Source organism: Canis lupus, chromosome 7 (genome assembly GCF_011100685.1).
Source record: "Canis lupus familiaris isolate Mischka breed German Shepherd chromosome 7, alternate assembly UU_Cfam_GSD_1.0, whole genome shotgun sequence".
NCBI lineage: Eukaryota > Metazoa > Chordata > Mammalia > Carnivora > Canidae > Canis > Canis lupus.
In genome coordinates this window covers 35,726,937-35,741,308 of record NC_049228.1, presented here as the reverse complement: position 1 = coordinate 35,741,308, position 14,372 = coordinate 35,726,937, and the positions used below count along the sequence as shown (strand labels likewise).

The 14,372-nt window shown below is 41.2% G+C and overlaps 1 long non-coding RNA gene across 6 annotated transcripts in view; it reads left to right on the top strand.

The window, feature by feature from the left end:
• LOC111096704 overlaps positions 1-14,372 on the top strand; it is a 54,932-nt gene that overhangs the window by 19,224 nt on the left and 21,336 nt on the right. For all 6 annotated transcript variants that reach the window (XR_005362237.1, XR_005362238.1, XR_005362236.1 and 3 more), the window contains 2 exons: positions 4,462-4,698; positions 8,587-8,690. This is a non-coding gene — a long non-coding RNA (uncharacterized LOC111096704). The remainder of the gene's footprint in view (positions 1-4,461; positions 4,699-8,586; positions 8,691-14,372) is intronic.

The window sequence follows — 14,372 nt, the reverse complement described above, 5'->3', positions numbered from 1 at the left end:
CTGATGAACTAAGCTGTCAATTCTCAAAAATTAACCAGAATCAGGATTGCTTGGGTGGTGCAGTTGGTTAGGTGGCTGACTCTTGGTTTTGGTGCAGGTCGTGATCTCAGGGTCATGAAATTGAGCCCGGTGTCAGGCTCTGTGCTCAGTACAAAGTCTGCTTGAGATTCTCTCTCTCTCTCCTTCTGCCCCTCCAGCTCATGCCCTCTCTTTCTTCCTCTAAAATAAATACATCTTAAAAAAAGAAAAACCTAACCACAATGAGTTTTCTAATACATTCTAACAAGTGTTTACACATCATGCCCAGGTACCCTGTATCACACCTTTGGGATGGCTGGGAGATATATGGCAAAATGACAAGAGTAACAATTAGGTTACCAAAAGCCAAGATTCACTGTTGTATCATCTACTGCAACCTTGTAGAAAAATTGTAAAACTTGAAGCCTCTTTGAACAATTCATAAGCTTTCTATTTTCTTAGCAATACAAAGCACCTGAGGCCTGCAATTTATTAAGAGACAGAGGTTGTATCACCTGCTCAGCCCCTTTGAGAACAGATAAGCAGCTACTACAAAAGAGCCTCTGTTTCTCACCTCAGAGGCAGGCCTGTCAAACTTAGCCTGAGCTCAGAGCAATAAAATTCAATGAACAGCTGCCCTCTCCACACTGTAGCTCAGGAAGGATGGTTCTTAGCTTAGTGGTCCCACCGGCCCCATCTTGGCCCTTCAGAGACCATCTCTCATTCCTCATTGGCCCTCAAAGGCTGCTATGCTGTTCACTGTCCTCTCAGAGCTGGGTGGCAGGTATGATGGAGCATCTGAATAGCCCTCAAGACTTCCTGAACCCGCCACCAGTGTTCACCTTTCCTGCTCCACATGTTAGGTCCTAATGTTTTGTTGTGATGGCTCATGTCGTTTTATTATAATAACTTCTTAAATAAATTAAGGCTTACCCTAAAGGAGGACAGAGCTACCCAATTTTCGGTATCTACACTGTATTCACATGTTGGATCTAACTTTCCAAATAAGATTTGCCAATACTGACACTCACTTCTGTAGATGGAGATCAAAGGACAATGAATAATGGCTTGCTTTATCCTGATCCTCACGTGGCACTACGGAAACGAAGGCTCTCTTCACCAGTGCAAGCGCAGACAGCACACCCTGGTGGCCAACCCAAGTAACTGTCATTACCTTATCAACTATAAAACAAAGTTACAAAAAGCCTCTGTATGCTCGCATCGCAGTGTGGACTTCTGCCACCCAATTTCTTTCTTTCTTTCTTTCTTTTTTTTTTTTTTTTAGGGCTTTTTGTTGCAAAACAAGACACAGATACAGAAAATCACATAAAACAAACGTATAGCATAATGAATCGTCAGGTGTATATTAGTTTTTAATTTAATACTTACTATTCAAAATTGAGTTGTTAAATTAACATTTAATTTAATATTGAGGGACCCCTAGGTGGCTCAGCGGTTAAGCGTCTGCCTTCGGCTTAGGGCATGGTCCTGGGGTCCTGAGATCGAGTCCCACATCAGGCTCCCTGCATGGCGCCTGCTTCTCCCTCTATGTCTCTGCCTCTCTCTCTGGGTCTCTCATGAATAAATAAGTAAAATATTTTTAAAAATGTAATATTGACATCCTATTATATTAATATTTAACGTATTATTATTTAATTATAAAACATATATTAATGAATCATTGTAACACCCTCGTAACTACTACCCGGGTCAAGAGATAAAGTTTTGCCAGCCACTGAGAAGACCCTCCATGTGTCCCTTACCCATCATACCCTTCTTCCCAAGTAACCAGTAAAATAATCACTTGCTCTTGTTACCTTGTTCTTTCACCCAAGTGAATAGCTTGGGACTTTATGGTTGTCCATTTAAAATTTTTGATATGATTTTAAATCTCTAAATCTTCAAGTTTCCCCTTGATCCCTTTCTCAGCTTTATGGTTTATCTACTGAAAAACCCAAGTCCTTTGGCTGGTCAAATGCCCTACAGTCTGGATGTTGCCGATGACACACTCTGGGTGCAGTTCAGCATGTTCTGGATTTCCTACCACTGGGCAGCTGAATCAGGCTGAGGTTTGGTGAGATTTAGGTTCATCCCTTTGGCAAAAACATAAGTGGTGACATGATCTTGAATCAGGAGGCAGTCTGATTCTCTTTTGTTATGTTAGCAACCACTGATGCTTAATGCCTAAATCCATTAATTCACTGGGAGTGCAAAGTGGTAATATTCTATTTCCATCACTTCTATTTCATTTATTAGGGGTAGCATTTAAAAAAAGATTTTATTTATTTATTCATGAGAGACAGAGAGGCAGAGATACAGGCAGAGGGAGAAGCAGGCTCCCTGTGGGGAGCCCGAAGTGGGACTTGATCCCAGGACCCCGGGGTCACACCCTGAGCCGCAGGCAGATGCTTAAATACTGAGTCACCCAGGTGTCCCTCCATGTAATATTTTCATAAAGAAATGCCACCCTTCATCTACCATTTGGTCACAGTTGTACAAATCATGTAGGAAAGGTAAGAAAAGTGCTTCATTCTTTCCAATTATGTACCATTTTTTTCCAGATAATTTTGCAATTTTCCCTAGCATCCTCCAAATGTGGTGATTTAAAGTTTTGTTTATTTGTTTGTTTTTTTAAATTAAGCTCTAAGGTGTGGTGTTTGAACTCACAATCCCAAGATCAAGTCTCATACTCTATTGACTGAACCAGCCAAGTGCCCCAAATTTTTAAAATATATGTAACTATGAACCTATGGATTTAAACAATTTCAGTCCCTTGGAATTAGTGAAGCAGAAACTGCTCCATCTTTGGCAAGTGGATGCCTCTTAAAATTGGCTCCTGAATACTTTTTACAACATCTAGTGGTCTACCATAGCTGTGTTGCAATCTGATATAATTAGTGATATGATGGGGCCAATGTGTACATTTCCTGTCCCAAACCAGGAATCAGCCATTTCTTTAAGAAGCCCTGGTGTCTGTTAGTGGGAAATAGCATTTCAAAATAATAATCAGTACTAAAGATACTCTTTTCTCCTGTGTTGGTTTCTGTTTTCTTTCTGAGCCTTTTCACTGGAGGTTATATGTTACAAATATATTTTTTAAAGATTTTGGGCACTCCAGGTGACTCAGCGGTTCAGCACCGCCTTTGGTCCAGGGCATGATCCTGGAGACCTGCGATCGAGTCCCATGTCAGGCTCCCTGCATGGAGCCTGGTTCTCCCTCTGCCTGTCTCTCTCTCTCTCTCTCTCTGTGTCTCTCATGAATAAATAAATAAAGTCTTTTTTTAAACAAATAAATCTTTTTTAAATAAATCTTTTTTATTTTTAAAAGATTTTATTTATTTATTCATGAGAGACACAGAGAGAGAGAGAGAGAGAGAGAGAGAGAGAGACAGAAACACAGGCAGAGGGAGAAGCAGGTTCCCTGCAAGGAGCCCAATGTGGGACTCAATCCCAGGACCTGGGATCACGCCCTGAACCAAAGGCAGGTGCCCAACCACTAAGCCACCCAGGCATCCCAGGTTATATGTTATAATAAACATATAAATAAATAAATAAATACCCCACCTGTTCATACTGGTGCTTCAAAATCAGGACCACAAGGTTTTTCTTAACCTTTTCTCTTACAGCTATATACCTTTCTTTCCAAATCAAGTAGTTGGTTCTCAAAAACATAAATGGATAATAGAATATTCCATACTCACCCATTTGCTTTATCCTTAATACTCACACAACTGTCTTAAAGCAACAATAATAATATCACCACTGCCAATATGGTTACTCAAAACCATGGGCACCTGGTGGCTCAGTTGCCTTCAGCTCATAGGATTGAGCCCAGCATGGGGCTCCCTGCTCAGCCAGGAGTCTGCTTCTCCCTCTCCCTCTGCCTCTCCTCCCTGTTTGTGTGCACTCTCTCTCTCTGTCTCAAACAAATACAATCTTTTAAAAAATGTACTCAAAATGGTTTTAAAAAACCTTCACCTGTTATTGTCCTATTAAAAAAATATTGTTAGAGCATGTGGCCATTATAAATTTTACTCATGCTCTCTTAACTCTCATTTATTCTTAATTCCACATGTATACATACACATATATATAGCATAATGTTCACACAATTCACAAAACACTTTTCACTTACACTCTTCAGAGAATTCAGTAGGGATTGTTAATTTTTTCTGCCTTAAATGAGAAAATGAGGCTTAAAGTGGCCGAGCATCTTGTAGGAGGTCAGGAGAGCAAGGAGCAGGCTAAGCCATACATCCTTGATCTTGCTCTCATTTTTGTTGGTGTCGTGGGTCATTTCTATCTTCTATATACAAGAAGATATACACATGTGTGGATGTGCACACACACACGCACACACACACACACACACACACCTCTTCTCCCTGTCACTAACTCTATTAAGTCGTCCTTAAATTTTCCTTTATATTCAATTTTCTTCAGGGATAAATCAGGCATCCGCCATTATAGGAGGCTCATGGTGTTTTTGCAAGTCCTATCACCAGGTGTCGCCATAGTACACCTCGGCGTGCTGCTCACGTTGGTGACTTCCAAGGATTATTCTTTCAGCGAATTTTAAATAAATACATCATGCAACTTAAAACAGCCCAAAGAGCGTAATGCGGATGAAACAGGTGAAGAGACACACTGTTCAAGAAGACCAATGAAATACAAACCATGGTAAGAGGGTGTTTTTTTTCCATTTTGCATTTGCTTTACAGGTAACAGGAAGGTAGATGCTTCATGGAAATACACAAGTCGTTTCAAAAAAGAGCTGTTATGAGCTGTTTGTGCCTCCCCCAAAATTCATATGTTGAAGCCCTAATCCCCAGCTATGGCACCTTTGGGAAGTAGTTTTTAGATTAGGTCATGAGGATGGGACTCTTGTGATGAAAATAATGTCCTTGTAAAAAGAAAGAGAGCCACAAGATCCCCCTCTCTCTGTGTCCTCTACCAGAAATGGGATCAACTGGCCAGCCCCCACTCCCCTTGGACTTCTCAGCCCATAAGAACTAAATTTCTATTGTTTAAGGCACCCAGTCAGTGTGGTATTTTGTTATATCAGCCTAAGCATATGAGACAAGTGTCCGTATTTTCCCTATTGTGATTTTCAAATAATGTAGATACAAAATTTCTAAGCCCCTTTGCATGTTTGCTTTTGTAATCCTAAATCCTTGAGCGTAATTTAGAGCAGAGTGCTGGGATGGAGGATGGGGGAAGTGTGGTATGGATGCTAAAGAAATGTAAAAGCAGCTTCTGCTCTCAAGAAGCTTCCAGTGATAAGCAAACCCTTGTGAAAACAAAGTACACAAGGTAATTTATGATCTAGGACCAAAATGACTTCAAATCATAAGGGCCATGTTGCAGGTTATATTCTACACAAAGCTGACTCTGAGACAGTGTTTGATGTGCAGAGTATTCATTAAGGATTGCCTTGGGGATCAGCATCTGTGGAGGGGAGGGATCAGAAGCAGGACTGGGCAGAGGAAGAAGTCAAGCTGGGATGACAGCCCCAGCCAACCCCAGGTAGTGCTGGGCATTTTGGAACTAGAAGGGCCACCATCTTCAGAGATATCTTGATTTGGACTGAGATGGCTGGACCTTTTTACTCTGCTATATATCAGCTATGAATGTGGGTGGCCCCAGAAAAGGAGCAAATATTTGAAAGTGAACATAGAAATGTTAGTACTAAATCAGAACGACATGCTTGAGTATCACTGACATTTTTATGCTGCTAAGACAGATGAGTGATCACATTGACCACTGTCCAGTTTGTGGATGTCATAAACATAAATGACAAGGAAGTGGGCTGTTTGGCCTTCTAAAGGTCAAGACGAAACCAAGCCAGTTAGCAGGTTTGGGCCAGATACTGAAACCAAAGCTCAACTTGCGTGCATCTCTGACCTTTTGCCCTAGAAATCCCATTTGGAGGTGTCTATTCTAACTGTAATGGACAAATGTTGACTCTGTTCAGCATCCATCCTTGTGAGGAGAGCACCCCTTCCCTTGGTCTAGGAGGCTCTTTGTGGCAGAGCTCCACACACTCAAGCAGCTGGGAAAATGAATTGAAGTTGGAAGAGGACAATCCCAGTGTCCCCACGGGCTATCAGAGGTTGCTGTCATGGGAGGGAGGAGCTGTATGGGCAGGATGGAGGGAAACTCCTGGGCAGAGGGCTGGGATGACAGGGGTAAAGGGAAGGCCTTCCGGGGGCTGGATGTGGGAATACCCAGAGGTAGACAGGGAGAGGGCATGCCAGAGGAGGCCACTAAGAAGAGTCATCATGTCTTGCCCATTTGCGTGGAGGGTGGAAGGGAAGATTGTCATAGTTTGTCTCTAAGGCTGTCATGTCCTCAAGGGCTCTGGCTGTTGCTACCTCCAGATGAAATCTAACTTTGTAACTGGCCATCGAAAGACACAAGATGCCCTAGCTTCAGACATGCTTCATCAGCTACCATCTCTTGCTGTGGATACACCAGGGGCAAATGGTATAATATTTGCAATGTTTTCCCCACTTTGGATGGATTGTTATTGAATCAGTAAAGTCTTAGAGAGATCACATGGATCTTAGAAGTTGCTATGGTTTCTACTGAGTTGATTCAGATGATGCGAAGTCACACACACCTCCTTTTAGGGTTCAAAGATAATGGACATACTGGCGAACGTGATGATGGGCTGCAAGCATTTATTACTACTTTTGAAAAAACAATTTGTTTATTTTGAAATTCATTGTAAAGAAAATATATGCTAACATTTAAAAATTATGACAAAAGACAAATACTGCTTGATCTCTCTCACTTATATGTGGTATCTAAAAAGAAAAAAAAAAAGCAAAACACCAAAGTCATAGGAAAAGAGATCACAAGTGTGGTTACTAGAGGTGGGGGGCATGGGGAGGAAGATGAGAAGGGGGGCAGAAGGCACAAAGTTCCAGGTACAAGATAACTAAGCACCAGGATGTCACCTACAGCACAGTGACTGTAGCTGACACTGCTATGTTGAATGAAGAGAGTAGATCCTAAGAGTTCTTACCACAAGGGGGAAAAATTTTTTTTCTTTGTATTGTATCTACATGAGATGTTAGATGTTAGCTGGACCTATTGTGATCACCATTCCATAATATGTGTAAATCAAACCATCATGCCATACACCTCAAATTTATAGTGATGTATATCAATTATTTCTCAATAAAACTGGAAAAAAACTAAAATATTATGATAAGACATGAAAGCATGAAAATACATTGCCAATCACCAGAAATATTCCACTTTCATATATGTGTATGTCTGTGTGTGTCTATATACATAAGTTGGAATCATAGTATATTTTAGTTTTATACCTTTTTACTTCACATCATAAGCATTTCCATACTATGAATATTTTTAAAAAATAATTTTTAAAGATTACATGACATTCTATCAACAGATAAACACTACTTTGTTGAACCATTCCCTTGTCAGGTCCTCTTTTTTTTTTTTTTAGGTCCTCTTTTTCTTAATATTATATATACCATTACCATGAATATTCTTGGTATGCATCTCTGATAATTTCCTTAGTATATTAATGAGAATCTCTGTGACAGAAGCCCAACTCAAAGTAACTGAAGCAAAAAATAGAACATGTTTGCTTATCTATTGGACAGAAGAAGAGCTGCCCCAGGGTTGCCACATGGTCCCAAGGGCTCGAACAAGGCACTCTCCTTCTGTCCTGTCCATTTCTCGCTGGGGTTCATCTTATTTCCTCCTATGCTATATAATCTTCCTGAATGAGTCAAGGACATCCTGTGAGATAGCTCTGGGTGTAAGTCATCCCAAGTCATAAACCCCAGAGGAAAGAAAATAATCTTCACACCAGTATGTAAAAATCCCTGGAAAGGGCTCTAATTCCCTGGCCTGGGGTATGCGTGGACACCCACTTTGGACCAACCACTGTGTCCAGGGGGTGGTCACTATGATTGGCAGCTTTCACTAGAACCACGTGGTTGAAAAAGAGAGGAAAAATTCACCAAGGGAAGGGATGCTGTCTCCACAAAGATGGATGCTGGACAGAGTCAACATTTGTCCATTACGGTTAGAATAGACATCTCCAAATGGGATTTCTAGGGCAAAAGGTCAGAGATGCACGTAAGTTGGGCCTTGGTTTCAGTATCTGGCCCAAACCTGCTAACTGGCTTGGTTTCGTCTTGACCTTTGTATAATGTTTTTTTTTTTTTAAAGATTTTATTTATTTATTCATGAGGGATACAGAGACAGAGAGAGAGGCAGAGGCACAAGGCAGAGGGAGAAGCAGGCTCCACGCAGGGAGCCCGATGTGGGACTCGATCTTGGGTCTCCAGGATCACGCCCTGGGCTGAAGGCGGCGCTAAACTGCTGAGCCACTGGGGCTGCCCTTGTCTTGACCTTTGGAAGGCCAAATAGCTCACTTCCTTGTCATTTATGTTTATGACACTACAAACTGGGCAGTGGTCAATGTGATCACTCATCTGTCTTAGCAGCATAAAAATGTCAGTGATACTCAAGCATGTCGTTCTGATTTAGTACTAACATTTCTGCATTTACTTTCATCTATAGGCCACATTCTTGATGTGACTTGGCGTGGAAATCTCCTTATCCCCTTCATGTTGGGATTCTATCAGTTAGCGGGGTGTTCATGTACCACAGAGGCTGCTCTCCAGGTAAGGTCGTGAGCATGGGAAGGAGGAGAGTCTAAAGGGCCTCAGTGGACTTTGGATGACCTTGGATGTTGGGATCCATCCATCTCTGTTCAAGAGATTAAGAGCCAATGGCTTGAGAGGTGGAGGAAGCCTCTCACTGAGTGCAGAGAATATTTTAAGTTTTACCTGATCTTTTAAGATGATTATTTAAAATGTTTGCACGGTCAAATTTGTATGCCCTGAGGCCAGTCCCCAGTGTCCCCATTCCTTGGCCATGACTGTGAACGGGGCATGTTGGAGACAGAACTGCTGGAACCAGACCCTCTACCCTGTTCTTTTTTTTTTTTTTTTTTACCCTGTTCTTTAACATTTCTCCCATGGAGAGGGGAGGGAGAAATGGGACTTACAGGCTCCAGTCTTCTAATCCAGGGGCATGATCTCTGCCTCTGTTTCCTCAGGTAATCTTTAAGCCTTTCAAAGTGTCATCTTTCCCATATGGGTGTCTGATTTTTCATCTGTAAATAAAATATTTGAGAGTCATTCTGAATGATTGATTTTGCCTACTTCTACACATTCCACTACCTGAACTGGAGATGAAGTTATATCAAATTGTCCCGTTTCATTCTGTCGCCTTCCTTGTGGGACCCAATTCAGAGTGGCATTGGGCACATTCTGTTGTGTCTTGTGTTCATGTTTATTTCAGGGAAATTATAATACCACCAACACAATGTTGGCAGCATTAAAATCCTGGATCCTAGAGACAGCCAAGATGAGCTTAAAGAGATTACCGACTGTCTTGGGAATGTGCTGGTTGTTGTTATGTATGACATGGCAGCCGGAAGTCAGCAGTTCATTTTTCAAATGAGTTTCTTTTATTTTGTTATTCATAGTTTTACTTATAGTAAAATGCACATAACACAAAATTTGCCATCTTACCTGTCATAAATGTATGGTTGAGTAGTGTTTAAGGAAATGCACATTGCTGTGTAACAATCTCCAGAGCATTTTCGTCTTGCAAAACTGAAACTCTATACACACTAAATAATAACTCCCATTTCCTTCTCTCCCCATCAAGGTCTATGGCCCCCTTTCCCTGAATCTGGGTGGGCTCCATGCCTGCTTTGAGCAAAAAAATATGATGGAAGTGATGCCTTGCCAGTTTGGGGTCCATGCCTTAAGAAACTGGCAACTTCCACTTCCTGTCCATTTGAACACTCTGAGGGCTCAAACCACCATATAAAAAGTTATCCCACTATTCAGACCAGCACACTGAAGAGGCACATGTTGACTCCTTGGTGGACATTCCCATTCTTCTAGGAATCCCTGCCACCTTGCCAGGCAGGTGAAGGAGCTGCCGTGGAGCCTCTCAAGCATCCATCCACCAGCTGAATGTGACAATGTCCAAAAGAGCAAGCTTGCAACAGAGGGGTTCCATGTGATCCCAACCCAGCTGGTGCCTACCATGGCGGGAATGGAAAGCAGGGGCCATGGAATGGACCAGTTAAGTGGAGGGTAGTTAGGAGCATGTCTGTCATGTTTGAATAAAAGTGTAAACATTTGGGGCACCTGAGTGGGTCAGTTAAGTATCTGACTCTTAATTTTGGCTCAGGTCATGATCTCAGGGTCCTGGGATGGAGCCCCGAGTCAGGCTCTGAGCTCAGAGAGGTGTCTGCTTCTCTCTCTGCCTATCTCCCTGCTTGGACACACACTCTCTCTCTCAAATAAATAGATCTTTTTTTTTTTTAAGTGTAAATATTTAGGGGCATCTGGGTGGCTCAGTCGGTTAAGCAACTGCTGTTGGCTCAAGTCATGGTTTCAGAGTCCTGGGATTGAGCCCCGTATTGGGCTTTCTGCTTGGCGGGGATTCTGCTTCTTCCTCTCCCTCTGCCTGATGCTCCTGCTGCTTGTGCGCTCTCTCTCCCTGTCACTGTCAAATAAATAAATAAAATCTCAAAATAAAATAAAAAGCATAAACATTTATCTCACAGCACTACCCTTGACTCACAAAATAAATAAAAAAGACAATATTTAAAGAAATAGAAAAGTTAAGTACATGTTATGTACATCAATTACTATGTTGCTCTAGATTTTGCTTCTTGAGTCTGAAGCCTTTCAGTGCTTCTCTTAAGTGTGCCTACGGGATGTGTGAATATGCAGATGTAATAGGTTGGTTTAAAGCCTGAGATGCTGTAGGTCCACCCTCCACACTCTGAAGAGGAAAAATTGAGGTTCTGGTTGGTGCTGGCGGGCATCCAGCACTCACAGGTGTGGCCTCACCATATTTTTTACCAAAAGCTTTAATGAGCAATTCACCCAACTGAAGTGTACAGCTCAATGACATTGGCGCATTCACAGAGTTGTGCAACCAGCAGCATAATCACCTTTAGAACATTTCATCATCCTAGAGAACTTCCTGTACAAATTAGCAGTTACTTTCCTCCTCCTCCCTCCAACCTAAGGCAACACCAATCTATTTTATCTCTACGGACTTGACTCTTCTGGGCATATTCAAATAGAATCATGGGATAGGTGGTCTTCACTTAGCATGTTTTCAGGTCCATCTGTGTTGTGGCGTGTATCACTACTTCACTTCTCTTTATTGCCCGGTAATATTTCATTGTATGGATATACTCACGTTTTGTTTATTCATTCACCAGTTGGTAGATACTTGGGGTTGTTTTCGGCTCTTAAGAATGATGCTGCTATCAATATTCATGTGCAAGTATATGTGTTGACAGTTTCAATTCTCTTGGGTGTGTATCTACAGGTGGATTCACAGGGTCACATGGTAACTTTTGACAACCTGCCAAGCCATTGTCCAAAGGGGCTGTGCCGTGTTTACATCGTCACCCAGCAGTGAGGTTTCCATTTCTCCACATCCTCTTCAACAATTGTTATCTTTATTTATTTTTTAAAATAAATTTATTTATTTATTTTTAAAGATTTTATTTATTTATTCATGAGAGACACACAGAGAGAGGCAGAGACACAGGCAGAGGGAAAAGCAGGCTCTATGCAGGGAGCCAGACGGGGACTCGATCCAGGGTCTCCAGGATCATGCCCTGGACTGAAGGTGGCGCCAAACTGCTGAGCCACCCTGGCTGCCCCACTTGTTACCTTTAAAAAAAAAAAAAAAAAAAAGGTAGTACCTTTATTTATTTTTTTAAAGTAATCTCTATGCCCAGTGTGGAGCTCAAACTCAGTGACCCCAAGATCAGGAGTAGCATGCTCCACCGACCAAGTCAGCCAGGCATCCCTATTATTATTTTTTTTTATTATACTTTTTTGAGTGGGTGTGAAGTGATAACTTGTTCTGGTTTGAATTTACATTCTCCCAAGGGCTACTGAGCCATTTTTGAGCATCTTTTCATGCATTGATTGGCCATTTGTATATCTTCTTTGGAGAAATGTCTGTTGATATTTTTGCTTATTTTTAAATTCTGATATTTGTCTCTTTTTTTATTATTGAGTTGTAAATATACTTTGTATACTTTGTATGTTCTTGATGCAAATTCCATATCAGAGCTATGATTTGCCAATTATTTTCCCTCAGTCTCTGGGTTGGATTTTCACTTTCTTGATTATATCCTAAGAGGCAGAAAAGTTTTTAATTTTGATGAAGTCTAATTTATTTTTTCTCTTGTTGCATATACTATTAGTGTCACATATAAGGCTTTCCCCAAGCCAAGGTCATGAATATTCACTCCTAGTGTTATGTAGTTTTAACTTTGACATTTAGGTCTATGATTTACTTGGAGGTAGTTTCTGTGTATGTTGTAAGGAAGGGGAAATCCAGTTGTTGCTGTGCAACTAGTTGAAAAGATTGCTCTTTCTCCATTTAATTGTCTTGGCACCCTTGTCAAAAAATTCAATAGGCAAAAAGTCAGTCACAAAAGTAAGGGCTTATTTTTAGATTCTCAAAGCTATTCCATTGACCTCTCCATCTGCCCTCATGCCCTCACTGTGCTGTCTTGATAACTGTAGCTCTGTACTAAGGATTTGCAATTGGGGAGTGTGAGCCCCTCCAACTTTGCTCTTCATTTTCAAGATTTTTTGGCTATTCTGAAGCCCTTGCAATTCCAGATAAATTTTTAGGGTCAACTAGTTGATTTCTGCTAAAAAAAAAAAAAAGTCAAGTGGGATTCTGACAAGGATTGTTTTGGATCTGTAATTAATTTGGGGGAGTGTTGGCCATCTTAACAGTATCAAGTCTTCCAACCCATGAACATGGGGTGTCTTTCTATTTATAGTATTCAGGTCTCCTTTAATTTCTTTCAACAACGTTTTGCAATTTTTAGAGTACAAGTTTTACACTTATTTTGTTCCGTTTATTCCTAAGTATTTTATTCCCTTTGGTGAAATTGTACATGGAATTGTTTTCTTAATTTCATTTTTGCATTGCTAATTGTTGTTATAGAAATACAATTGATTTACGTATATTAATCTTGAACCCTGCAAATCTTGCTAAACCTATTAATTCCAAGAGTTTGTTTTAGTGGCTTTCTTGGGATTTTCAATATGCAAAATTATCTCATCTTCAAATAGAGATAGTTTTGTATTTCTTTCTTTCTTTTTTTTCTGTTTTGCCTAACTGCCCTCTCATCAGATTTTTAGGGCTGTCATGATCACCTTGATTGGTTAAGTCTTTAACATTCCAGTTGTTACACATTTGGAATCATGAGCCCAATTTGGGTTTCTAGGCTGAGAAGAGCCTTTCTTTTAATAAGCTGGCTGGCCCTATCAGAGGGTGTCAGCTGTCTCCCAAGTTCTGCCTGTTAATACCATTAAAAAGAAAACCACAAGGCCAAAATGGCATCACTTAGGCCAAGTCAGCAAACCAAGACTGAATACCTAATCTAATTGCCTTTTCAACTCCCAACCCAACCATGTAGCCTTTAACCAGTCAACATGGAATTTCCTTTTTTTTTAAAGTTTTTTTTTTTTTTTTAAGATTTTACTTATTTATTCATGAAAGAGACACACACACACAGAGGCAGAGACACAGGCAGAGGGAGAAGCAGGCTCCATGCAGGGAGCCCGACGTGGGACTCGATCCCGGGTCTCTAGGATCAGGCCCTGGGCTGATGGCGGCGCTAAACCGCTGAGCCCACCTGGGCTGCCCAACATGGAATTTCCTGGTCAGTACTAGGAAATTTACTGACAGACCCTTCCACTTCCCTTAAGAGGGCAACTTTGCCTAAACAATACAGTTCTTGCTAACAAATTCTTTTCTTCTCCTTTTGAAAAATTCCCCCTTTCTGCCTTTAAAAATCTTGCTTTTGTTTAGCTGAGCAGAGCTCCCCTTTTGCTAGATGCTGCCCCATTCATGATTGATTGATTGATTGATTTTCACAAATCATTTAATAAAGCCAATTAGGGGGAGCCTGGTTGGCTCCATGGGTTAAGCACGTGACTCATCTTTTTGGCTTAGGTCATGATCTCAGAGTCCTGAGATTGAGCTCAGTAGGGAGTCTACTTGAGATTCTCTTTCTCCCTCTCCCTCTGCTCTTCTGTCTTCACATGTGCACTCTCTCTCTCTCTCTTTCTCTCAAATAAATAAATAAATCTTAAAAAAAAAAAAAAAAGCCTAGGGACACCTGTGTGGCTCAGTGGTTGAGTGTCTGCCTTCGGCTCAGGTCGTGATCCGGGTAGCCTGGGATTGAGTCCCACATCGGGCTCCCTTCAAGAAGCCTGCTTCTCCCT